Consider the following 26045-nt stretch of genomic DNA (forward strand, 5'->3'; position numbering starts at 1 on the left):
AAAACCTCTGAAAGCATTAAGAAATGGCTTCTTTCCTATTAGCTGTTGCGTATCAGCCTTTTTAGTCACTGTAATGTTTGTTTTGAAAATTGCAAAATTAAAGCAGAAATTCTCAACTTGTTACTCGGGATTATTCCGGCGGTCCTGGAAAGAATCACTTCCCACGTACCGTTTAGTTGTATTTCACTTTTCCCCCAATATTTAGATACAATGTACATCCCGTACAGAGACTTGCAATGATGTTATTTTCATGAACCCTTAGACCTGCTACACGACTGTACTTGTAGGGATAGACTCATCTGCCTGACCGATTATTGGTGCCGATATTCTGAATTTTTACAATCATAATTCAAACGGCAGATAAAAAATAATTTCATTTAAATGTCCTCATAGGCACTGTACAAGCTGTGATGGCTACTGGAGCAAATTCTGTTCCAGAAAATGTTATTTATCCCCCGGCGGTGATCCCTTGAGCCAGGGGATGGTGTTTGCAATGTTATATTGCCCCAGTATTAAGAGTGAGCCCCATGGGTGAAGGGTTATTGGGTCAAGGCTGAAAATAGGGATCTGTGTGTTTTTGTGCGTGTGCAAGGGGGCGGAGGGGCTTCGGTTCCCATGGGTTGTCCTCGTGCATGCGTACATGCACGAGGAGAGATTTGTCAACATATTAAAACAGGAGGTCATCCAAAAGGGCTCATGCTGAAGCTTGACACAGCCGAGTGTCATTGATCGAATTCAAATAAACGCGCGGGCTAATTTTTTTTTTTTTTCTCGTATTAACCCTTTCGTGCACCCTGTAACACGATAACCCGATAAACTCTTCCTCAAAGGGGCACACAGACGCGCACATATCAAAAGAGACAATTGTTGGAATCGGTGTGCGTCAATGACGCCGTGGACGGACTCCATCACCCGGTCACCATATTCCCTCGGTTGCATGAAAGAAGGTCCAGTCCAGTCTCGGGGGGCTGTTTGAAAAGCCCACTGAGTGGCTTCTTTGTGTTATGTAATTGCGCCATTGTGTTCTCCCTCCAGTGTCCCTGGAATTAGCTCTCAGATGGCTCATTCACTTTGCATTAAGCCCCGCGCATGCGAGGACGATCGCAGATGGATAGATCATAGCAACTCAACGTGGCACTCATGGCGTATTACGCCTAATGGTTGCTTTTTCTCTAATGTCCTCATGTATTATTCAACCCAAAGCCTCAGTTAGTGCCTCTCACTTATATAAACAATTGTACGGTCAAGTCAAAGAGCCCCCCGCGATATTCGACTTCGATCATAGCCTGTCAGAAGCATGTATTTTTTTTTTAACACCCCACTTTGTGAGTTCATCATGGCCGCTTAGCATGACTCGGCAACCGCTGCAATAAACACTAATGTGTTATTAATTACGCCAAACCGGCCTTCCCAGAATAACCTCAAAGACTGGACATTGCATTGTCCAGCCGAAAGGCTTTGGCCCTGTACTTCCCACCCAGTTGCATTGTTGTTGTTTTTTTCTGGACGATGGCTCGCAGATACTTACTAATTATCGCACCTCAAGGATGAAGTTGCAGACATGTGTGAGATGGATTGTGTTGATATCCAAAGATGCAACTGATTCATAACAAGTAGCATGCCATATTTTTGCAGTATAAGGTGCACCTTCAATGAATGACGTATTTTTAAAGCTGTTCTCATATACAGGGCGCACCACACGACAAGGCGCATAAGAATAGAAGCTACAATAGTGGGTGCAGTTGCGCTATGCAACCATTAGACGGAGCTACGCTAAAGGAATACAATAGAATTCACTACTTTCACATCCGCTGCACTGTAACAAAGCGCTTTACAGATCATTTAAAATACTACGCCCAAGAAATCGGAATGTTGATCAATATATAAGGCGCGCTGTCGGCTTTTGAGAAAAATTAATGCTTTTTGGTGCGCTTTATAGTGCAGAAATAATGGCGCATCATTTTTCAAAGAACAAGATTTCTTTTAAATCACGTATAATACCCCAGAAGGGGATCCGACATCGCAGACAGACACCCCCCCACCCCCCCGAACACATACTTTTAAAGCCAGTGCAGTATGCTGTGGCCTTCAGAGAAAGACTAGATACAAGGAGGGAGGGGGGGGGGGGGGACCATGTTGGAATTGTGCAACTAGGTCACCGTCAATCCGGTAAGCCTGAATAAATCATTAAAACGAAGAAAAAAAAGACCAGACTTGTTCGCGTTTCGTCATGATTATGATATAAAACTGCTTCACATCTATGAAGACATGTGAAGACGACATTATCCCGGTGCGGAGGGAAGGATGGGCTCGCGTCGGGTTTCGGATTTTGCAGATTCTTAGCAGTCGTCATGGTACCGGTGACATACAGTGCAATGGTGAGATGGGGGTGGGGAGTGTTTGGATGGTTGGCACTGTTACTTGAGGATGATTATTTCTAGCCGTGCTATTCAGGAGTTGAGAGAGAGTGAGAGAAGTGGAACTGCGGGGCTTATTTCGACATGCAAGTGGGGAAGGGACTGGAGGGAAAATTGCAAAAAGCAGGTGGAACCAAAAAATTATTGGCCATCCGTAGTTAAACTATAGTCACATTCAAGTGTTTACAATTAACGTGGATTTTTTTCAATGCCCGGTCAGTGGATTTTAAGCGAGTTGTTAAGTTTCTCCGCTGCAAGTGAGCGCAGGCCGGCGTTGCGGCGCACTGCTAAATAAACAAGCCTCTCTCATATTTATACAGCTACCCGCAGATAAAATTACATTCCTTGAAAATGATTTAGTACGGCCCTCCAATGCTTCCTCAGTGAACACGTCTCCCAAGAATGCATTAAATCCTCCTTTCTGTTGGTTTTAACACTGCCAGTGGAAACCCAAGCTAGTGCAATCATAAATCAGTTGATCTGCTGGCTTTAAAAAAAAATAAAAAATTTTGTCCACATCGTCGCCATCGGTCGGGCACTGCGTGAATCACTTTTATCGACCCGCCGCAACATTTTGACCTGCCTTTGCATGAAAACCGCAAGCGCGGTAAATAACACAAATGACTGTTTGGATTTAAAGCCTCCATTTTCAGGGCTCTGGTAAGCATTAGTGAGCCGCTTTATTGGGGGTAGTAATGGAACGGGGCCATTATTAATGCTGTTAATCACACCTGAGTACGGTTTTGTACATGACGGCAACACATCAGGGCTGTGACATCCTGCATCTCTTTTTGCATGAATCACACATGCGGTTAGATGACGAACAGCTTTATAAATCTGCTTTGGCATTTGGCCATGCAGCAAGATTGGGCCAACTTTCATGCTGTTTGCGTTGATATGCGGCGCTTCAGCAAAGTTTTACATGCACATAAAATGCTCAGACAATGAGTACGTTCGTAAATAATATTATGACATGTTACTGTTGACCTCTTACAGTCAACGACTTGGCTCTTGTGTATAAGCTTTGGGTTCATTTTACCCCGGGGGAATATTTGGCTTTTTTTCTTTGGCTCCTCTGCAACACTCAGTAATTCTGTATTTAGCATTTACGAAAAGTGACTTTTTGATGCTTGTATAGAAAAAGATGGGTCGCCAGAGTGCCTGGACTAGCCAGTGCTGGCACCAAGGTAAGCTGAGCTGCATTGTGTTGTGTTGAATGCACTGATTAGCATTGCTTCAAGTGTTAGCTTCTGATTAGCAGCGCTTGATATTTTTTGAAATTGTAGACGCATCATCAAGGTACTTTGTGTTTGGCAATGTGCCGTTGCACCACAAACACACAGTATAAATTATGAGCGGATGTCTCCACGAGTTTAAATCCTTCATTGTGTTGTGCACTCGCTATTTGGACCATCTAGTTCTGGTGTGCTGCTTTTGTGCCATTTGCTGCTGTGAAGCCATAATGTCTCATTGTTGTACTAATGAAGTCATATTGTGTTTTCTCCTCTTCTCATTACTTACTTTATGGGAAGACGAATCAGATGCGACAAAATTAGGCAGATGGGCAAGGGGTAATGATGCACTCAAAATGCTCATGTCAAGAAGTGGCTGCAGATCCCTCGCTTTTACAAACACCCTAACACGGCCAACTGGTGAGAATTAATCTGAGCAAAGTCGCGAATGAAGGCGATGACATCCACACACCTTTTGTTCCTCGCCCTCTTTTTTTGCTTTGCCTTTCATTTCATGGCTCGCAAACCTTTTACTGCCTGCTGCAGTGAGCATGTTGGCCACACGAGGGCACTCGCGGCCTACCGGCCGACTTGACGGGATGGGAATTTTCCATGCACAGGGCATGAACGTTTGCAATGCACCGCATGATTTTGATATTTTCCTTTTGCCCTGGTCATTGGGCTGTCATCCAGCTGGTGTGTATTTGTTTGTGTGTATGTCTGTGTGGTTAAGCCTGTATGTGTGTCCGCTGAATGTCTCCTGATCCATCCCCCTTGCTGTGTGTGTGTGTGTGTGTGTGTGTGTGTGCGCGTGTGTGTGTGTTTGTGTGTGTTTACATGTCTCGGGAGATTTATGGCAGGCAGCGTGCAGGATTTCAAGTCATCTGGTCACCAAAGCTAGTCAGGTGGCTGCGGCCCAGACCGAAGTCTGAGGTAGACCCCTATTAGGATACAAACCACACTTGGCTCAATACTCTGGTCAACCTGCCGAAAATACACAAACAGCATTTTAGGAACCCAAATGTATGGTTTTCTTAGTAATGTTTACAGTACTATATTACAGCCATCATTTAAAAATATATATTTTTATTATTTTTTTTACAGGAGATATTGGCTTCCATTTAAAAATGTGAGCACTGACTGCGCAATAGTCTACTTAAGTTTGCTGTCAAACTAAACAACAAACAAAGGGAGTTCCACGTTGCATATTTTAAACAACCACATAGCTTTGCCCATAAGTCTGCTAGCTTAATGCTAACGTATAATTTACAATGAACTGTAGGAAGCTAATTGCCGCCGCGACCATGCTTATGAACTAAACATACAGCGCAGGACCGGCTCGTATTTGTTGTACTTCCAGAGGCACGGCACAGCCCTGAGGACATCGTCTTCTAAACGGAAGCAAATCTCTGAAGGCTGAGTTTCTTTCACACTTTCAAAAGGGAGTCTCCCAGCCGAAGTTCAGCCGAGACTTCGAATTGGCAAAGTCGACGATTTCGACAATCATCTGCAATGGCAACAAAATCACGGCAGAGTTCGAGGCCAACAGATTGAAGGACGATCGTAAACGCCGCTGGGGCGAGGCACATCTTGAATTGGAGAAGGCTTTTTTTTTTCATTTGCGACTGAATATTTTCCGAGATGAAGTAGGAACGCTACAGTTGCTTGTTTCATATTTTCTTCAAACTCTATACCACATATTTGTAATTCACATGTTTATACTGTATTGCTGTTTTTACATCTGTAAACGTCCATACTGCATTATACATCGTAGCTGGCGGCCATTTTATTGGAAAGCGGTTCATAATTGCCGTTATAGCGTACAGATTCGTTATGTCCCTTGAGGTACGTTGTAACGAGCTCGACTGTATTTGCCTGCACTGTGTGTGCGTGTGTGTGCGTGTGTGTATGTATCTGTCTGTCTCCAGCAAACAGTGTTGCCTCAAGCTTCGCCTCTCGGCCCCACCAGCTTAGTCCTGAGCTCCCGTGTTGTTTTAGCGTGTGTCGTATTGTTTCAGTCGCCGTGCCGTGCGGCTGTGTGGTTATTGTGTGCTTCTCATGGGTTGCATTGTCCAGAGCTGCTGTGTACATGAGTGCTTGTTTATGTTACAGGCTTTTTCGTCAGAAGGGCGACACACTGGTGCTGCAAGACCACCCCGTTCCCACAGTTGTTCACCTTTGACCTTGAGTCGTGTGTGTGTGTGTATGTGTGTGTGTGTGTGTGTGAGAATGATTATTGACAATGATGAACAAAAGAGCCATTTGCAAAGAACACCCAACAGAAATGTATAATCATCTTCCATGATAAGCCCCCCCCCTCCCCCAGTCATCATTTTTGTGTTGACCTCCCTGGCCACACGTGTGTAACGTGCCAGAGGACGTGTGCGCAAAAGAGGAAACGTTGGCTCTCTTCCCTTTTTCCCCAGTTGACAGTTCAACGTGTTTAAATGTCTTGACCAAAACGGAAACATGCAAATTGAGTTTTTTGGGGGGTTTTTATTGCCCCCAACCCTCCCCAGCCCACAAAACTTGCCTCGACATCTTTAAATGTACGAACCATACCTGTGAACCGTATTTGGCGAGCCGAACCAAGTCATGCGCCACCGATGGATTTGTTGTTTTACCAATGCTTTGTTTTGTTTGTTTTTTTCATTAGCAGGCTACTTCCTCACGGACGATACCAGACAGGCAGTGTCAATTAGTCTCTGATCGGGGGCTTGTTCCATTGATATCCCCCAATTTCTCTAAATATTGTGTATTGGATTTGTAGTTAATCTCTGTTGTGATTTTATTCTCTCTGTTTCATTACATTCGGACTCGTAACGAGGAGGCTTAATCCATATCCCAGATTGCTCAGCAGATGACAAAAATGCTTCATGCAAATGGAATTTGCAGAAACACGGGCTTCATCTGTCAACAGAATGCTATTGAGAACTGCAACTTATTACTCCTTTTGTCCATTTGCGTTTGATTCAAAACATAAAATAGACAACAAAGACTGGTCCAAAAATGCTTCGATTTCATTCAACGGTTCCATTCCTGGAACAACTGTCGTAAGTCTTGGAGCATGGGCTGTTGGTCTTGTATTTCTCCTGAACATTGGATGCAATGATGCTGCACAAAATGGTCCCGACGACGCCAACCGGGCCAGCAAGGCGATTAACGGCTATGAGCTCCCCGTTTCAAATCCCAGATGTAATCTCATGGGGACCAAATAATGCCTAAGACACAGATCTACTCTGGAACGATCAGCAAAAGTTTCAAAACACTGCGTTGCATTGTTCAAACGACCTCGAGAGCACTTTTGAATTGCACTGCAGAGAAGCGTGGCAACAACGAGGACAATTGGGAATGTAAAACCCTAGCAGACCGGTACTGATTATTTTTCCAAACATTTCAACTACAAGCGTAGAAGAGCAGAAATAGTTGAGGGGCGGTGCAGCTTGGCTCGTACTCTTTTGAGAGACATTTCTGGGGCGCAAGTGAGATCGATGAGACCAAACACTATGCTGCGGTTTGTTCAGAGTCCGTGCTGGCCAGTCGCCAAACCATTCTTCTGTGCCTTCCTAAGCATCTCATCGTGTCGCAGTAAACAGCGGAAGGCCCTGAGGAAGGCAGGAATGCAAAAGGCGGCAACGCCAAAGGAAAGTGCATCAATTTGACTGGAATTAAAGGGGGAAAAAATGAACGCCACTGCCACCTACTGTAGTGGATGTGCAATTACACCTTTTTCAAGTTGCTTGACTTGGCGCTACTGCAGGCTTCCGTATCGTCTCCCCCTTCCTCCCTATGCGCCGCAACTTCAAGTAAGTGCGCCACCTGGCGTTGAAATGCCTGTCATTACAAGTCCAAATGAAATGAATGCAGTTGTTGACATCGAAACTTAATTGTGTACCAACCTTCGGCGGGCCGGATTAAAAAGACCAATGGGCCGGATTTGGCCCGCGGGCCGTAGTTTGCCCACCCCTGCTTTACCATGTTCATTGGCCCGATTTCGGGCAAGCGTCAAAAGGCCCCACTGACTCACTTCTCGTCAGCTTGACGTCAAGCCGAAGGGAAAGGAAGCGGGGGAAGGAAGTCTATATGGACTGCCTGGCATATACTCGAGGCTGCTCGGAGGGAAAGCAAACATGCTCGCTAACTTATGTAACACGGGCTCCTCCATGTCCAGGAAACAAGTGGAGGTGTTGTAACCCGCACTGAAAGAAGACCTTATGATTTATTGTCCCTCCCCCTACCCCCCCCCCACCTCTAAGCGTGATAAATAGGTCAATTTCTTGCCAATCATTACGTATATTTAAAGACTCCAACTGTTCTGTTTCTTTTTCGGAGTCCTTCTCGACCATCTGGTGTTTGCTTATCTTTATGAAAGGGTTTGCTTATTTTCCTGCGAAGTATCCCCTTTGCAGACATTCAAGCAGCCTTTGTTTGTTTGCCTTTTTATATCGTGAGCTATAGCGAGACTCGGGGTCTATATGCGCTAGGAGAAATTGTATTTATATCTGAGTGTCAATATTTGTTTTCAAAATGCGGGTGGGGGCTGTTGAATGATTGGTGTGCGAATAACCGCATCAGGCCTGGGAATCTGTACAATGAAATAACGGCATGTTGAAAAATCTCTCGAGCCAAAATGGAACTTTTTGTGAGATAGGAAAGCATTGAACGTGACCTTTTCCCGGGCCCGATCGTTTCTTTCTTCTTTGGAATATGGGTCAAGAAGGAACAAGTAGGTTTTGTTGAATCAAGGAACGTCTGTGAAATACCTCATGTCACCGTGCGCTTTGGAATGCAGCTGTGCAAAGGTGAACATCTCGCCGAGACGTTCCCCGCCAACATCCCGTTGTTGCTCCGCTCTCCCAAGTTTTCCACTTAAAAGCTTTTTACTGACATAACTCCAAAACTACCCAACATACTTCCACTGTGTTATGGTGAGGGTTGTGGTTTGGTAAAACCCTTTCAAGGACAGCGGCCACTACAGTGGGCAGTTTATCAGGTTACAGGGTGCGGATTGAATAAAATCTCGTCATCAATTTTAGCACGATATTACCAAGTGGGGGGATAAAAAGCCAATTCAACTAATGTTGCGCACTATGCAGTGAAAAAAGTGGAGGATAGTTGAGTGGAATGTCAAACTTTTCAGCCTTAAATGAGAGATTTCAAACTTCGAGTTGCAAAAACAACCACAGTCGTCATTGTGTAATTTGATTTGGCATCAAATGAGGAAAAACAAGCCGTGAATGTTTTCATAGTGCAGATTGTTGCGTACTTTTTTTTTTTTCCTGGGATGCTTCGAGACTTCACAGAACCGAACAAAGAACGAGGTGAAGAAAAAGTCACCCGCTTGTCGGGGTGGGGGGGTGGGGTGGACAGGATTATCGGTGCTCTAGCCCTCATGTTGTTTACTGCGAGGTGTCCCGTTTGCACTGGTACGCAGTTGTTCCTCCCTGCCAAACGTCCGCACCCTGTGACCAGCATTAATTAGCGCGCAAGCGCGCGTGCGCGTGTCTGAAATCTGAGCAAGGGAGGATGTGGAAGATGTTTATGTGCAAGAAACAAAGTGGGCTCTGTGTTTTTTTTTTGGGGGGGGGGGTGAGGGGGAAACAGGAGTGGAAGGGGTAGAAAGATAGCGATTAAGAAGTACGGGAATGTTTTGTGTACTTTCATGAAATTGAGACGAGCCCCCCACGTAAATGTGGGCATGCGCTCAAGGGCTATTAATGCCTGACCGAGCTTCCTTTTTACCCCCCCCCCCCCCCCTCTTTTACATCACTGTGAAGACTCACAGAAAACAGGAGGCAGCAAAACAACAACCGCCGTTAACAGTGGGCGAGTCGCCCGCTGTGATTTGCTGTCGTCGGCAGCCGGGCCGTGCCGCCATTGGTGGAAAGGGACACACCTCTCAGTCTGTTGATGTGCAGCCTAAAAAACAAAGGAGGGACCATTGAAGGAAGTGGGTTCAGAAGGGAGGGGAGGAGGAGGAAAATAAAACAAAAATCTCTGGCCAACATTCATTGGAGCTTGTCCATAAACTTCTAGGAAATCAAGATTGTTTATTTGCTTGTGTGTGTGTGTGTTTTAAACACACACACACAAGCTAACCCATTTTAAGCGCTCCCAGCCTGTCCTAGGACAAGCAAGCATTGGGCAAGAAAAACGGCACAACAACAACAACAACACATTCGTCATGTTTCTGCAACCGAGTCCTGTCTTTGCATGCACCGCTTCATCATCAACTGCGTGCTTCTCATCGTTGACACACACAAACCAAAAGCCGCTTTGTAAAACGTGAAGCACCCAGCAGCCATTTGTCTCATGTGACATGTCCTGCACGGCGTGACTTCGCTGACAGATGCGTATAGCAGGTGGGTGTCTTTTGACGAGCCTTGTTGTTCTCTCATCGCAGACGGCCTGGAGGAAAAGGGGGCGTGGTCTCTGAGATGTTAAAAAAAAACACATTCCTACGAGAGGAAGCCAAGAGGTGAATCTCATTCTGCGTTTTTTTTTTGGGTCCTTTTTTCGAAGTAGCTGAGTGCCTTTACAGTTCTTCACATCAACTTCCACAAAAGTGGAAAGGTAGTCGTCCTCTTCTTTGTCTTTGGCAGCCTCTTGGTGAATTCTGCAAGTCTCTCCTCCTGGCTAAAAAACGGTCTCTCAAGACTCTAGTGGAGAAGAAATGTTACTTTCTTATAAAAGTTTTTTTTTTTCCTGAGCTGTGGTGGTTAGAAAAAAAAGCCACACGTGATGTCATGGTCTTCATGACTTTTTGACAGCAAATGCAAAGGCGAGGATCCTGTTGATTTTAAAGCTTTTTAAAAGGTCTGTTTGAACAATGCTCGGCTGCCCTTAGCCTGGTTCCTGCTGCCTTTTTACACCCTTTCTACGTCATCTGCTCATTATCTTTGTTCACCTCACCCGAAGTTATAAGGGGTTGATGATAATGATGCCATTAATGATAGATGGGTTGATATGTTTGATTAACAAAAATCTGCAGTGTAACGTTCGTATGAAAGCAAGTGGTGACTAAGGTGGACTTGTTATTGTCGGCAGCTGGCAGAGGTCTTTCCTGTCCCATCGGCCCAAATGCTGAGGCGGCAGACCTGCAACGGCCAGAGTGAAATAAACAGAGTTGAGAGAGCAAGTAGAGGCCATGTGGGGTGACCGGCGGCTAATCCTCGGGCAGTTTGGTGGGATTGCAGGAAACGGTCCTGGGTAGGGTAGATGTGTGAAAAGCCAAAAACACACTAGGCAAATATGTCTTACCACCCACTTAGTTGATCAGGGATGAGTTGGTATAGGGCCGGTATCCTCCTGATTCGAAGGTATCTGTTTCATGTGGTGGTTTATTGTATCTTGGGGCCAATGAACTACGTTGACGCGGGGAGAGGAGCTTCATTTAGTCAGGCCATATCCCTGTCTAATAGCAAAAAAATATATATATTTTCTAATATCTCGTAGCATCTATATGCAGGTAGAAACCTTTTTGTGTGGCTATCAATGATTTGGGGATTCCCAATCTTCACTGCAGGGTTTGCTTCTACAACCCCTGCCAAGAGGCGGACACTCGTTGGCTTGTTCGCATGAACATTTTTGACTGTCATGTCCAAAATATACCATTCTTCTAAATAGTCCGGTTCGAAAACATATTGTTGTGCTCAATCCTGTGATGGTTATTCGGTTTCGTGAGCAGTACATCTCCAAAAGTTCAGGAATATGTTATGAGGAAGGATTTTGTTCAATCTAGCTATTTTCTTCACGTTCACATATTTACGCAGACCCTGCAAGAAGGTCTTGTGTTCTCACCGCCCCGAGGCACAGCGCTTGAGTATTAGGTAACTCTTGGGATTTATTAATGTCCTCTTGACACTCGTGTGGGACATTCTGCACGGACTCCTTGTCCTGTTTTGTCATCTCAATGCATAAACTTGAGTAGAACGTCCACAATGAAAACACACAACAGAGGGAATGGCTGACTGTCCCGTAAAAAGCAAAAACGATCCGATAAGGAAGCCTTTAAGGGGCCCATGTCGTGTACAATTGTGTTTATTTATTGATTTTTGCGTGTGAAATGCTGTGCTGTGTCTCGCGTCTCTAATCAACATGAAACATGAAATTCTCCGACATTTTTTTTGTTTAACCACCACCTCATCAAGGTTAAGTTGCTGATTCCCGTCCGCCTCACATGCTTAGCAGTCGGCGGACACGAGGTTGAAGACGAGGCTAAATATAATGCCTTTTGCAGGGGTGCTGCTGACATGACAGATTCAAGGTAACGCTGGGAATTAAAAGGGAGAGGGAAGAAAAAAAAAAGCACATTGGCCGATAGGACACAATGAAACGCCGAGTGATAGCAGTTTGAGTGGGAGTGGTTGTTTTTGGCAGATCGCCCTTGCAGCTGCTGTAGACAAGGCCTCTGCACAGCTCGACACACCATTGCCTCTTTCATGTGCTTTAAGGTCTGTTATGAATACCGATATCTCTGAGTGCGATAGAACTCGCGTCCATTTTTTTTTCTTAACGCTAAACGGAGCGTGCCTTCCTGTTCTTACGCCGTTGTGTGCTGTAGGAATTCATAAATTGATGAAAAGCTTCAGAACTCATTTGACGGCGCTACACAGTGCAGATGGACAATGACCCCGACGCATGCTGTTCTGCGGTGGCCAAAATCATGCGTTCATTCCACCCGATTCGGATGTCGCTACCCACAAATTAAAGCTGAACTTGACTTGATGTTCTGTTGACACTGATTGGAGAGGACAGAGAGGAATATTGCAAGTAGTGATGGCAACATGCTCAGCCTTTCAATTATACAGTCTTGCCAAAACTTGAGCCCTTGTTCATCAGTCCTCAACTATTAATCTGTCAATCTTTGCCTCTGACTCATCTCGCAGTCATACGTCGCAACCTTTTTTACGTAATGTTGACTCACAGTTAAATTTGTCCGGTCTTCGCTGTCAACACGCTGTCACCGTTGTTTGCTGAGCATACAGAAATCAGACGCACACGCGTGGTTTATGACTGCTTTAAATTCACAATTTTAAATCGACTCGAATAAATCAACGGGGGTGTTTTTGGTTCACTTTCACCTCCGCTGAACGCTGAATTGAATCTTTCAGGAACACAAATGGCAACATATGTCGACAGACCATTTAACAGTCCTCACAACCGTATACTGTATTCTTTATCTTCTGCGAAGAACGAGGCTGGATTAAGCCCCATTCATTTTGTAAACCAAAATGTTGTAATTTTCCTCACAAGCGAAACGATTTTTTGGTTCTTGCTGTGTTTGTGAAGTGAAGCTATAAGGCGGAAGGGCCTGATTGGTCATTAGTTAGCACTAGTTCACGAGCATTTACCCAAGCCCACAGACTTGAGACTTGAGACCGAGTGTGTGCGCGTCCTGTCCGTCCGCTTTTCCTGTCGGCTTCCTGTTCATATCCACTGGTGTGTTCCTTTTACTTCCTGACCACGGTCAGGCTTCCTTGGGTTCTTCCAGCTCAGTGAAATCTATTCTTTGTTCATCCGTACATGATGGTGATGAGTGCAACACACACACACACATGCGCGCACACATGCAGGTGCGAACCAGGGAAAGTACACGGACGAATTTCGGTGCATGATGTGATCCTCGCTTTGGGGCCGATAACATAAAAGACACAGCGTGACTTTCCCACACGGTGACATCAGCGCTTGAGAAAAAAAGTGCCCTACAAGTCAGCCGTCTGCTGCACTTTGATTTTTTTTTTTTTCGCTATCTGTGCCTCAGCCGTGTCTTTTTCCTCAAGCTTACTTTGCTCTGCGTCAGCAATGGCTGCCGAGAGGTCACGAGATCATCGGTGCTGCCTGCTTCTGTTGTTTGTTGTGGTTGAGAACTGCCTTGATGAAATATCAATTTCCTTGCAACGCTTCACGCTAGCTTTATTTTTTTTCCCCCCATGTCGTTATTTTGACCCTGTCCAACTTGATTAGCTTTTGTTCATTCATTTTGTGATTTCGAAAAGGAAGTGGGAGAAAATCTTATTCAGCTGATCCCTTTCAGGCCCTGCTACGTTGAATTTTCTCATCGTCCTCAATGGCTTATCCATTCTTTGATGTGGCTTATGTGCTTTTAATCCAGAGTCACTTTCATGATAAATCAGAGTTCCAGATTGTCTTGGCATGAGAGGAAAAGCCAACCTGCTCTGGTCAATGTCACCGTATCTTTTATTTTTTTTTTCACTTGGACCATTCGCTGGTTCGTCTGAGCTCATGGGGCTGTTTTTCTTTATTTTTTATTTTTTTTCCCATGGATGTACATTGTTTTTATAGCAACCACTGGAAGAGGTGGTTGGGGAACCGGTGCTCCACTCTTTTTTTTTTTTTTTGGGTGGGGGCGAGCCACTTGAAGCAAAATATGTACTTTCATGCTGAAAACACAGCGACGGCGACTTTATCCTAGCCACAGTTGCTGCACTTTTTTTTGGGGGGTGGGGGGGTTATACAATGAACATGAGAATCTCACCATTGAGCCCAGAAGCCTTCGGAAAATGAGCATGAAACCACGAGGAGGAGGAGGAGCAGCCTTCTTCTGCTGTAGAAAGTCATTCTCGTTCGAGTCCCGTTGCCTTTCGAGTGGGCTTCGTAAACAAGAGCTTGTGGCTGCCGAAGGGGTGGGGTCCGGGGGGGAGGGGGACTCAGTGGGCTGTCGAGACATAGAGTACTGTATAGAAGAAGGCGTGCGGAGGGGAGGGCGCTGTATGTCTATATACACTGTCAGTATGGAGATCCTTTTGGACTTTTTTTTTTCTTTTCCCCCAGTTGACTGCAGTTTGAGCCGTAGCATCTGTTGCTTTGAGGGGGGGCCTGCTATTTATCAAGCTGCTGGGAGCCCATAGGGAGAAAAACACAGCAAACTATATAGGTTACCCCCCGCACCCCTCCTCCCTCCATCTGAAGACATGTTATTCAGAGCCATGTTTGTGCAAAGCCACTATCTGCAGGCGGGATGAAAAAAAAAAAGAGGCGGGGGGTGGTTGGAGGGCCCTAACTGACGCTGGGAGGAGAAACTTAAGATGGGATGTGGCCTGCTGTGTTTTCCTCAGACTTTCTATAGGCTACATCAGTTTTTTTTTAATGTGCAAGGATTTGGCACTCAATACTGTTTTTCATGTCTGGTGAAATAGTTTAGCGCTGAGAGAGGCGGGCTCACCCCAGGCCTCTTTAGGAATCTAACCGCACGTGCTTCGAAATGCTGTTGGAAAGAAAAAAAAAAGGGTTTGCCACAGACGCTTTTGCAGCCTTATGGAACGATGTCACATTTGCCTTGCTAATTGTCGTGCGCTCTCTTGCACCACCGCCAAGCTGACACAACCGCGTTCATGCATGCTCAGTTATTTGTCACCTTTTGAAACATTTTGCACACGCGCGCCGAGCTGCTTCCCTGACGACCCGTCTCATACGTCAGCTGCCCCCACCCCCCCGCGCACCCCCAATCCTGCTTTCCCCATTGACAAAAACAAGGATAAGTGTAGATTTGTTCCGAGGCGACGACAAGGAAACAAATCGATGCCGAGCTGGAATGGGTGAAATATTGATTGACAGAAAGGATGAAAACAGATTGAAACAAGAGACCAGAAGATTGACTGAGCCCAAATGAGATTATGTACAAAATTCATCGATGCCAACATACAGTTCATGCCTGGTGTTTTTTTTTTTCTTTTTCGCAAGCGGCCCACCTCTGCTGATGCAACACTCACAAACATGTTTTCTTGGTGGAGTCCTTCCGCTTCAGACAAAGTGGATCCATTCGTGCAAAGTTTTTTGTCTGCATGTTCTTATTCTTCTTTATTTTTTGCGTCACCGTTCACTTCATGCACCCCCCCCCCTCGCCTGGATGGACAGTCAGGTTTTTAATCCTATTTGGGCTGATTTACACCGCGGGTCGAAGCATCCAATTTTGCTTGAAAGCCGACCATAAATATAATTTATTTGGTTTGTCCATTTCCAGGCAGCAAAGTCGAAAGGTCCGCTTTGAATCTCGGTTTCCGGCCTTTGACTGTTTTTCCACTGCGGGTGGAAGCCGGAGTACCCAGATAGAGCCCTCAAAAGCCCGTGGAGAGCAACGCAAACTCCTCACAGAAAAGGGCCAACTCGGTTTTACAACGCTTTTGGAAGTATTTATAAAATATGTCGGGGAAAAAAAGCCGTTTCAAAAGTAGGTCATTTTCCCAACCGATTTCCACTAAATTCCCTTCTGAGCTCAATTCTTGTTGACCCCCCCCCCCCACCCCCGCCCCGCCCCCCCTCCGCATTTACTTAATATTTATTTATGATCACTTTTGGGCTTGTGTGCCCCCCCCCCCCCAAAAAAAAGCAGTAGGGCCTCTCCTCCAGCATGCCCCCCTCGCTGCGAAATGTTCTTTATTCAAAACATTCACACTGAGAGGCATCGGACGGTCAACAGGATATGAAACTGACCTTTCCTCCATTTTTTTTCTTCCCTCCCCTCCTATTCCAGCCCAAAAAGTTGCCTCTGGCATGCATGTTTGCGCCGTGTTTACCCGGCCTTGGCTGTGTTATGCATTGCGGCCTTTGGTTTTCCACCGCCGCTGGAGTCTGGTCCGCGTTCCATTCCTGCCTCGTAACTGTGCGGATCGGCGACTCGCTCGCTCCGCGGCTTACGGCTGACTCACGACCGTGTGTTTGCCGAAAGGTGTCCGCTAAGGAGATGGAGATACCCCCCCCCCCCCGCCCCCCACTCCCACCCCACCACCTCCTTCCCAGCTGATGTTAGTAGAAGGGAAGATGACCATCTGCTGCCCCAGTTGCCCAGTGACTGGACAACAGTTTTCGCCTTCCTTTATGGCACAGTTCCACTGTCCATTGTCTGCCTGAGACGGGGGCCGCGTGCGTTTGAGGTACTCTTTGTTCAAGCCTTTTTCAAAGCGCGTGAGGAATTGTGCACTTGCTTTTTCTTCCTGCGCACGTTGAAGTCTCGGCGCTCTTTGTGTCTGCGTGTGTCTGTGAAGTTTCGAGTGGACGACCAAGAGAACAAAAGTATTGTCTGAAGTCTTCCTGTGGGAGTCCCAATGAGAACGCACCCCCTCGCCACTCGGTGTGTGAGTGAAGGTATAGGCCAAAAACTTGCTTTGGTGCAAGAGCACTTTTGTGGAGGCAACCTCATTAGGAAGAAACAAAAGTCTTTTATTTTATTTTTTAATAATACACAGTGCAACCCCCCCCCCTTTTTTTTAGGGTTTATTAAAACACTTTTTAAACCCATTGCTTAAATTGGAGAAAAAATTACACTCCTCTTGCCCACAATTCCGGCATTTAGCATTTGGGCCACCATAGTTCCTGTGCGGGTCGTCCGCAAAATGAGTGACACGTCCAACGGTTTAATTCCAGAAACATTTCAGCCCGAGACACCATAGTTAGGCCATGACAGACAAGAACTCTGAAAAGACTGATGGGAGGGAGGGGAAATAGAAAGCCAACGCCGTCGAGGTGTCCTTCGACAGGTTTTACGAGACCACCTGTCGCCATTTGTCTCCGGGGCCAACATTCAAAAAGGGAAAACTCATTTTGTCATCAGGTGTGAAAGCAAATCCGTAGTATGTTTAGCAAGACATTATCAAATTTCGTTTTATTTATTTATTTCGAAAATGTCCGTTTCTTCGGGTTGGAATTTGGAATCCGAATTTTTTTTTTTGGTTCACCCCGGCAAGATTTTTACTTCCACATCATCGTAGAAAAGAGAAAATATGAACGTGAGGCTTCAGCGTGCTTCCGATTTAGTGCCCCAATCCAAAACCGCATTATTTTTCCACAGCGATCACATGCGTATGTTTGTGCGTTTGTTTATGGAGAACAAGTTCATTGTTGGCTCCTCACATATCTTACAATCTCAGAATTGACTTGCTTCTGTGTTGTTGCAAAGCCCAGGACACATCACCTCGTGTGTCGTTTGAGGAGTCACATGCGCCTCCTGGGACAAACCACTCTTCTGCCCCCCCCCCCCCCCTCACCCTCACACACATTTAATGTCAAACAAAGACATTCATTTATGCTGAGTATGTCAGCCAGATCCCATCAGTGTTGGATTGCACAATGAGATGTTGTCAACTGAGCAAAAACAACAACAAAAAACCACAAAAACGTAAAAGCTGATTAAGTATAGAATGCTTTTTTTAAAATCACTTCTTTACTTCCCTCCACCGCTTAACACAAACGATTTGTGGTATTGGTACGGGCCCGCGCCGCTTTGTTTCGCAGGTTTTGTGGGAAACTGATCAAAATCTGATTTGGTAAAGCGGCATTATCCCACTTTCGAACTTAAATGAATGCATCCCACTAAACACTAATCTCATAATGAGCTGACTCTGCACCCGAAGCGCTCCAATACTTCACCGTGGCTTTGTTTCTCTTCACCAAGGTGCTTTGTATTACTTGTGTGCACTGCGCGCGTGTGCGTGTGTGTGTATGTGTGCATGTGTGCATCCTCTCAGGTGAGTGGGCCCAAAAAGGTAATCTAGTGTACAGAGTCATTGATTTTTCCCGCTGCGCAGGAAGTGGCTGGTTATTGATTCTGTGGGACAATGATGTCACTCGAGCCGGCGCTGGCTGTTTACTTATCCATGATAAGGCGGCAGGCGCTTCATCCCCCCCGCATCCCGCCCGCCTCCCCCGTGCGCACTGCTCAAATAATCCCGGCTCGCCATCCTCCCACCTTTTTATCACTCTTCTCTCATTACTCTTTCCACCCGCTGTCTTTTCATTCAGCAGCCCGTGCACTCTTTAACCTCCAGTGCCCGTTCGCTGTTACATAATCGCCGGCGGCTCAGGGGATGCCGCTTTCACAACTGGCCGCCAATTGTCGAGCGGTGTGAAAAATATGGCATCTTTTTTTCGGATGCGTCGTCATTATTTATGACGGTGCACGTGGAGTTATATACGTTTCGGGCTCAGATTGTAAAGCCTCACGTGCTGCATCGGGAATATTTTAAAGTAACTTTTTTTTTAAAAACTTGAAATAAAACGAAGCAAACTCCCTTAAGTTTATTACAGGAAAAATACGTCAACCGCGATATAGTTAGACAGAACCTAAATGAAAAAATCTGATAACTTTTCACCTTCTTGGCTGTCATTACGAGTGTTAAAAAAATTACTCATATGAGGGTAAAAAAAAAATAGTAAATGTGGAATAACAAGAAAAAATGAAAATCATTGTGCTGTCTTGCAAGTGTAAAAATAAGCTAACCATAGTATAATAAGACTAAATTACAAAACAAATGAATGAACTCACGTTTCACTGCATTTTTTTCTTTCTTACAACGGTCCAAATAAGTGAACCTTACTCTATGGGGAACCAAATAGTGATACATTTGAAGTTCAATGAAGTAACACACTAGATTTTGTGTACATCATCATTTTTTCCCTCCTCTTTGCCACCTCTTGGTGTCCCTCTGTTGTGGTAACACCCCCCCACCCCCACCCCAAAAAAAAAACCCACACATGAAAATGTAAATCACACTTGTGGAGTTCACCCATTCAATGCTCACTGAGCTGAAGTCTCAGTTCAACCTTTCAACCCGATTTGGTTGGCATGCATTTCTTCTTCAATTTCTTGAGTCACACCTTCCACTGTATCATCTTCCTCATTTCAAAATGAATTTGCACCGTTACTTCCGACGAATACTGACTCAGTGACAATTCAGCTGAGATTGCTTAAAACGTGTTTCAAATCGGCTCATCATCGTTTTATTCTGCCGTGACATTAGAAGCCCAGCGGACTTCCTCGTTGCGTTAATTCAATGTGTCTCGGCACATGAGTCATGCGAGGTTGCCATCAATACCGGTTGTCTCCAAAGTGAAACGCATTTGGCTGTAAAGTGTACTTTGACACTATCATTGGGGGGGGGGGGCTTCACATTTTATAGTGCACTGTATACAAATTTCCTAAACAAAGTGGCTTGTATCGAGGTGAGAGGATGACCTCATCACTCTACTTGTTGATTCTGTGTTCGGCGCTGGAACGCCGCCGCTTGTCAGTGCGGCGTGTGTTCCGTAACGCAAGCGTAACGGATGTCCATCGAGCGTCGGTGCGACCTCCGTAACCGGCTGTTAAGAACATTCCGTGCCTCCGTTTTTGTGTTCGTACGTACGTACGTAGCATCGAGGTTTGTCATCCCCGCCTCGTACCGGATATGTCCAATACAAGTCAATGTTTATTTAAAAAAAAAAAAAAAGTAGTCCACTGGGGGCGAGATGCAAAAAAAAAAACCCCAAAACAAAACAAACATAAAAACCTGATGCTCAGCTGTGCCTTTGTCCTTTTCTTGGTCCCGCAGGTTTGTAACAGATTAACCACAGTGCAAATATGTCTGACACTACCTGTGGCATTAACAGAAGACACACACACACACACGCGCACATGACATTAGACTCCCACTCCATTGCCTGGGTTATGAGGTCCACTAGGGGGGCTTTAAAGGTCAAAACACAGTTTATAAATAAACTCTACTCCTTTCACTGAAATGAATCCTTTTTTGTTTCTTTCACGGATAACATCTGGGAGAACCCCAGTGTATAAATCTAATCCTACTTAAATATACATTTTTGCTAAATTGTGTATTTTTTTTAAAGAGATTTTTACAGTATACTTCCTGTAATGCCCTCACATGTGGGAAAGGAGAGCCATACAGTTGTCACGCATGCACTTTTCAGCCCTTTATCTGAACGACACCAGCACAGTCAGTAGCTGATGTTGGCCACAGCTCAAGCTCAGATACTCACGCACTGGTTTGCCTATGTCAGACAGCACCCCCATCTGGCCCCGCCTCTTAAAGGTACATACATCATGTAATGCGGACACGACATGTAGAGTATCTTCTGTCCATGTTCTACTTGCAATTTTTTTCCCCTTTGCGGTCAAATACATTTTGAATGTGTTCGATAAGTTGGCGAGAGGGGAGAAAACTATATATATATTTTTAAACGTATTTATATTGCCTCAAAGTCATCCCCACTAGAAGGGTGTTTCACTGTGAAATAATTGTCTTACTTTAAAGTGAAACGTGTGAGTGACTTGCATATTTCACCCCCGCCTACCTTGGATGTTGTGTCAGTATTTTCTACATTTGTCCGCACTCAAGTGATCTCAAGTCACGCGCTCGTGTTTTCCTTTTTGAGGAAGTCGCCGGACGCTCTCTCTCTCTCCCGGATTGCGGCACTGTGTCTGCCTTCTATGTCTTGTGCTTATTGTGCCTCGTTGTTTGCACGCAGCCGGTCTGCTGGCTTTTGGTTTAGATGCTTTTCAGGTTGTCACTAGAGTTTTGAAAGACACGCCGGTGAATGTGTCACCATACCTAGCATAGCATTTATGCATCTCAATGTATGTTCACTGGTGGTACTTGGAGGCTGGCGGCCATTGCTAAAAATAAATCGGACACTACCGGTATGGTGCGGCGGTTGGCCCGTATTTTCTGAATCACCCGCCACAGTCATCAATAACATGCCGAGCGGAGCCGCTATTGCCTGCAAACACGGACGCATGAGGGCCGAGACCATCAGAGCGACAAATGTCATTCAGGGAAAAAAAGTTGATCTTGTAAATATTACAACGGTGATGAATAGGTCATCTGCAATCAATGGAGATGATGAGTCGGTGATAATAGGCGAAGAGATCAGAGGTTGAGGTGATCGAGTTTCCGCCTAATCTTATTTTATAAATGATGAAACATTAACGGGGGGGGGCGTGTGACGTCACTCCCCATTGAGGTCCTGTCCGAACTTTTGTCCCGCTATTCATTCAGCACTGGAGCTCATTACCTTTTAACGAAGCAATCGGACACCGAGGGCAGCGATTAGATTAGCGATTATCACTTCTGTTTGTCATTCCGCCACCACCATTAAAAGTAAAAAAATCTTTAAAATTAATTGGGGCTCGCATCGCTTATCCAACCACTTTTATTTGTAACGTGATCCTTTAGAAGCGCATTGTCAAACGTTCTGCTCAGATAACGCAAATGCCTTTTGGTGTTTGTAGAGCTCAACAGACCAAAACTCGAAAAACAAGGTGTATGAAAACCAAAGCGACATTTCCCATTGGAAATAAACTACATCAAATTATACTGTTCCAGACACCAAAAATATGAATAAAAATACACGGGAGCCGTTTTCAAAAATCATTCAACAGCAACTTCAGGCAATTACAAACCTCGCGCACTGCACGCCAACACTCGGACAACTTTGGGCAACATCGGCTTAATGTCCTTCCTGGCCTTCAAAATAAAAGTCTGCCATGTACATGATAATAAGACTTTCTTTGGCACCTTCAAGCTATTATATCCATGCATATTCAGTGTGACTACTAAAAAACAAAACCCACCATGTGGCCAAAGTAAGTGTGGTGAGACGGTTATTACACTGGCGAGCTTCTAATCTCTGCCGATGCGTTACATCGACTTTATCAGTGTCTGTTGCGGTCTGCGGTCTAAGCCGGTGCGCTTCATTCTGGATCAGCACTCCACGGAATGTCACCTCTTCTGTTCCATAAAGACTGACTACTTTGCTTAAAGGATAATAAAAACACAGCCCTTTGGGATTTTCCTTTCTCTTTTTTTTAAATGGCTGTTGACATTTTGATGAGGAGTTTAGTAGATGCATGAGTCACGCTGTTGACCAAGAATAACGGTCAATGATCACAGCCGGCTCGCGTGTTTTTTATTTTTTTTTTTATATGGAGACTGACATGCTTATGGCGGTGGGAAGTACTCGAGTATTTGAAGTATTTTTCCGGCCACATGAATATCAATTAATCTTTACGCCTCACTCTGTCAAAACACGCTTGTTACTTTTTTTCCCGCCTCCGCAGATGACGACAAGACATAGAGAGCGGTAAAGCCAGTTTTTCTCTTTTTTTTTTTTTTTGGTTCCCCTTTTCCTGATTTACACAAGTTGAATCAGTATCTCTACTTTTACAAGCATCTTTCTTTGACGCAATAACGTCTACTGAAGAACAGCGTGCGAGTACTTTTGCAACTTCTGCAGGCTGATCGACAACAGTGAGATGAGTCATTTTTGATCAGTCAGCAGAGAGGGGGGGTGGGGGGGGGTCCAAAAAATAAAAATAAAACAGCTGGTCATTCCAGGAGTTACACACCAGCGTCAAACTGTCGCTTGTGTTTCCTTTGCGCTGGTGCGAGACCCCCTCGCTGATCTACGGTCAGCCTTATTTTGGACGTAGTAAAAGATAAGCTGGGCATACGTTTTTGCGTGTAGCTGCAAGAATTGCAAGAATCGCTCCCCCCTTATCTCACGTGCGACTGAATCGATCGACTTTCCAGAGGAGGAGTCGTTTTCCCATTAGTCTGTGTCAAACTTCTAAAGTTAGCAAGTGCGGTTTCGTCTATTCCGTTGCTCTATAGGATTTTTTTTTTTTCGGCGTTGTTTTCCTATTGCAGGCTTTTTGTATTGTGACAGCTGCCCTCGCCTTTGTTAGAATAACATCCCCGGGAACTCGCTTTTCCTCACGTGCGCATGGAGATTGCGGGGCCAACGCCTTTTCCACCCTCAATTGTACTGCTGTGTACATTTTTGATTAGTTCGGAAATTGACGATAAGCAAGTTCACGCCTGTCTGAATCAAGCCATCAGCAGGTTGTCCGTGCACCCCCCGCCCAAGATCCTAAAGTCTCTGAAGTTCGTGTGTTTTCGGAGAGATTTTTTTTTTTTTGCTCTCAGTTTAGGAGCCTGTTGCTCTGATCGCATGACAGAAAAAAATATACAGATTCGAAAAAGGAAGGCAAAAGGGCCCAAAAGGCAACGGATTCCATAAAGTGACGTCCCACACTTCACCAATTAAAAAGATCCACTTGCTTTCAAATATTTTCTTGGAAATCTAAAAGCCAACACGGTTGACGCAGTTTTCAGATGAACCCTTTTGAGGGACGGCGGTCACTCCGGTGAGACCAGCTTATCACGTTATCATGATTGGTGCATGAAACAGCCCGACGTCACTCGGTGTTGGCGGTTACTATAGTTCGACTTGAGGTGACAAGGGAGTGCATGCTGAGGGCCGCTAGTGGTGACGCTCAAGGGTTAAAACCTTTTTCTCCGGGTTGAAGAGGTAGCTTTTGTGTTGCAAGCAGATAACACCCTTGATTGTGCACTTTTCTCCCTGTGTTAAAAGTTTGCACAGACATGAAGAGCTCATAAAAAAAAAAAACAAGTTTTGTGCCAGCTGTCCAAGTGTTTACACAGAAAAACAAGTCTTATTTTTTTTTCTTTCTTCCAAAGAGTGAACCGACTCAGCCGCACGGTCAGCTGAGTGAACATTTCTCAGCCCTTGTCAGACAAATCCACTGCTAAACTGTATGACTTTCTATGAAACACAAACCCGATTAGGCTGCGCAGTGAACTTCATAACTCCGCTGAACTTTTTTTTTCGCCCCCTCGTTTTTTTTTTCTCTTGGAGAAACAACGCAGTTAAAGAGAGAGAGAACGAGAGTGCGAGGAGAAGATTGGCTCCTCTCGCTGTCGTCCTGTCTTGCGATTGGTAGGCGCCTGTTGCTAGGCTTGTGTCGGGTTTCAACAGTTTTTTTCTGCTTCCTCCACTGTCTGTGCGCCCATAGGTCAGGTTTGAACTGGTCTGGTGGACCTCTGCCACTTGTTGAACATCCCCAGCGAAAAGGAAAAGAGAAGGGGGGAAAAAAATATGCAGTCAATCAAGTCAAGACATCTGTTGGCAATTAAAAAAAAAAAAAGAGTAGGTTTCCACACTTTGTTAACATGATGCTTTGGAACAAAAAACTGTACCGGTAATTCAAACTTTGTGACACGACCGAAACTAAATACAGATTTGACACTTATTAATATGGAAACCTGGACAAGTGCCTTATTTTTTTTCGAGCATCAAGACCTAAAAAACATCTCACCCGGAGCTTATAACTCTCTTTCTGTTCTGTATTTTAATTGCGGGAAGGCGTAGCTCGTGAAAAATGACATTTTGCAGTTCATCTTTGGCAACAACAAGCTACATCCTGTCATTAGTGTGTATGTGTGTGGGTGGGTGCGCATGTGTGTGCAAGTTTGTGCTGTCCCTCGTGCGCTATCGAATTTATTTTTATTGGCTACTTAGCTATTTCATTGTGCATTGTTGACAGGGGCTCGACTGTGACGGCCTTAAAAAAAAATCACTAGCACATCATTAATTAATATGCGCAAAAGTCAGATGATAGTTTTGGTTTTTTCCTCCTAACATTTAAAGCTATAATGTCGAACAATTGTAGTGGTTTCCAAAGCATTACAATAGTGTGCTGCCAAGCAATAAAGTGAATGCTATTTTAAACATTGCTATATGGTGACCCACCATCACCGACTTACGTTTACTTTAATATTCGTGGGCCGCCCAGGACGATTCTAGTTTTTTTTTTTTTTTTTTTTTGACATATCGCAACACTTAACTCATTCACTCCCAAAGACGTTTTTAAACGTCTTTTCAGACTTGGTCCAGAATTGGCTGGTACTGAATGAGTTAATATAAATGCTATCATTAACCGATCAGATAGCAGTTTGACTTTGATTAAAATCAATCGTATCTTAGTCATTGACTCCCTACTGGCGTTCGATGTTTGGAGGTTACCAACAGTCCGCGATGGACTAGTTTGTGTGGTCATACGACACAAGTGGTCATGCAACGCGTCGCGCTGGACGTGTTCTTCAGTGGGAAGAAATATACGAGCCTAAAAGCACTGAAACAACAATCTCACCCCGCGGAATCATCAGTGCGTGCACAGTGACAATAGCGCCGGCCAAGCCGGGACACCCCCGGCACCCCCCCCCCCCCACCCACCCCTGAGCCTATAAGCGCTTTTATGTGAAATAGGGGTCCGGTGTGTCGTTACGCTGACCGGCCTCTCTTCTGCAGCTTTTGCTGAGCCGCATGAGTGCTGACTCCAGTCCCTGGGAACATGTTTACCTCTCTGCCCCGTTCCCCACCCTCCCTGCGCCAACAGGAGGGGGGGACCCGAGGTGAGAGAAGGGTGGGCGAGGGAGGCTGGCCGGACCCACACAATGAACCTGCTGAATACTGTGCGATGTGGCTCGCCGTGCAGTTGGCTGCCAAACTGGCTGGACAGGCTCTTGATCAAAGTCCGCCAGAGGGGAGGGGACGGGAGAGTGGTGGTGGTGGTGGGGGGGGGGGGGGCATGTGACTTTTTGGCTCTGCTCGTTGTACCAAATTTAGCTTTCTAGTCGTTTTTTTGTTGCACAGAAGAGCAGATAAAAGACGGTCTCTATAATTGTGACATGATCGTGGTGGCTAAGTCCCCACTGAAGGTTGCGGTCATTCGGCCCGCCACCGCTTACCGTATCGGGGGCAGTAACTGACCTCCTGACGTTGTGATAAAAGCGTAATGTGG

At 45.3% G+C, this 26045-nt stretch overlaps 1 protein-coding gene across 1 annotated transcript in view; it reads left to right on the forward strand.

The window, feature by feature from the left end:
- sesn1 (sestrin 1) overlaps window positions 1-26045 on the forward strand; it is a 38568-nt gene that overhangs the window by 5654 nt on the left and 6869 nt on the right. The window lies entirely within an intron of this gene.

This window comes from Hippocampus zosterae, chromosome 19 (assembly GCF_025434085.1).
Source record: "Hippocampus zosterae strain Florida chromosome 19, ASM2543408v3, whole genome shotgun sequence".
NCBI classification, from domain to species: Eukaryota; Metazoa; Chordata; class Actinopteri; order Syngnathiformes; family Syngnathidae; genus Hippocampus; species Hippocampus zosterae.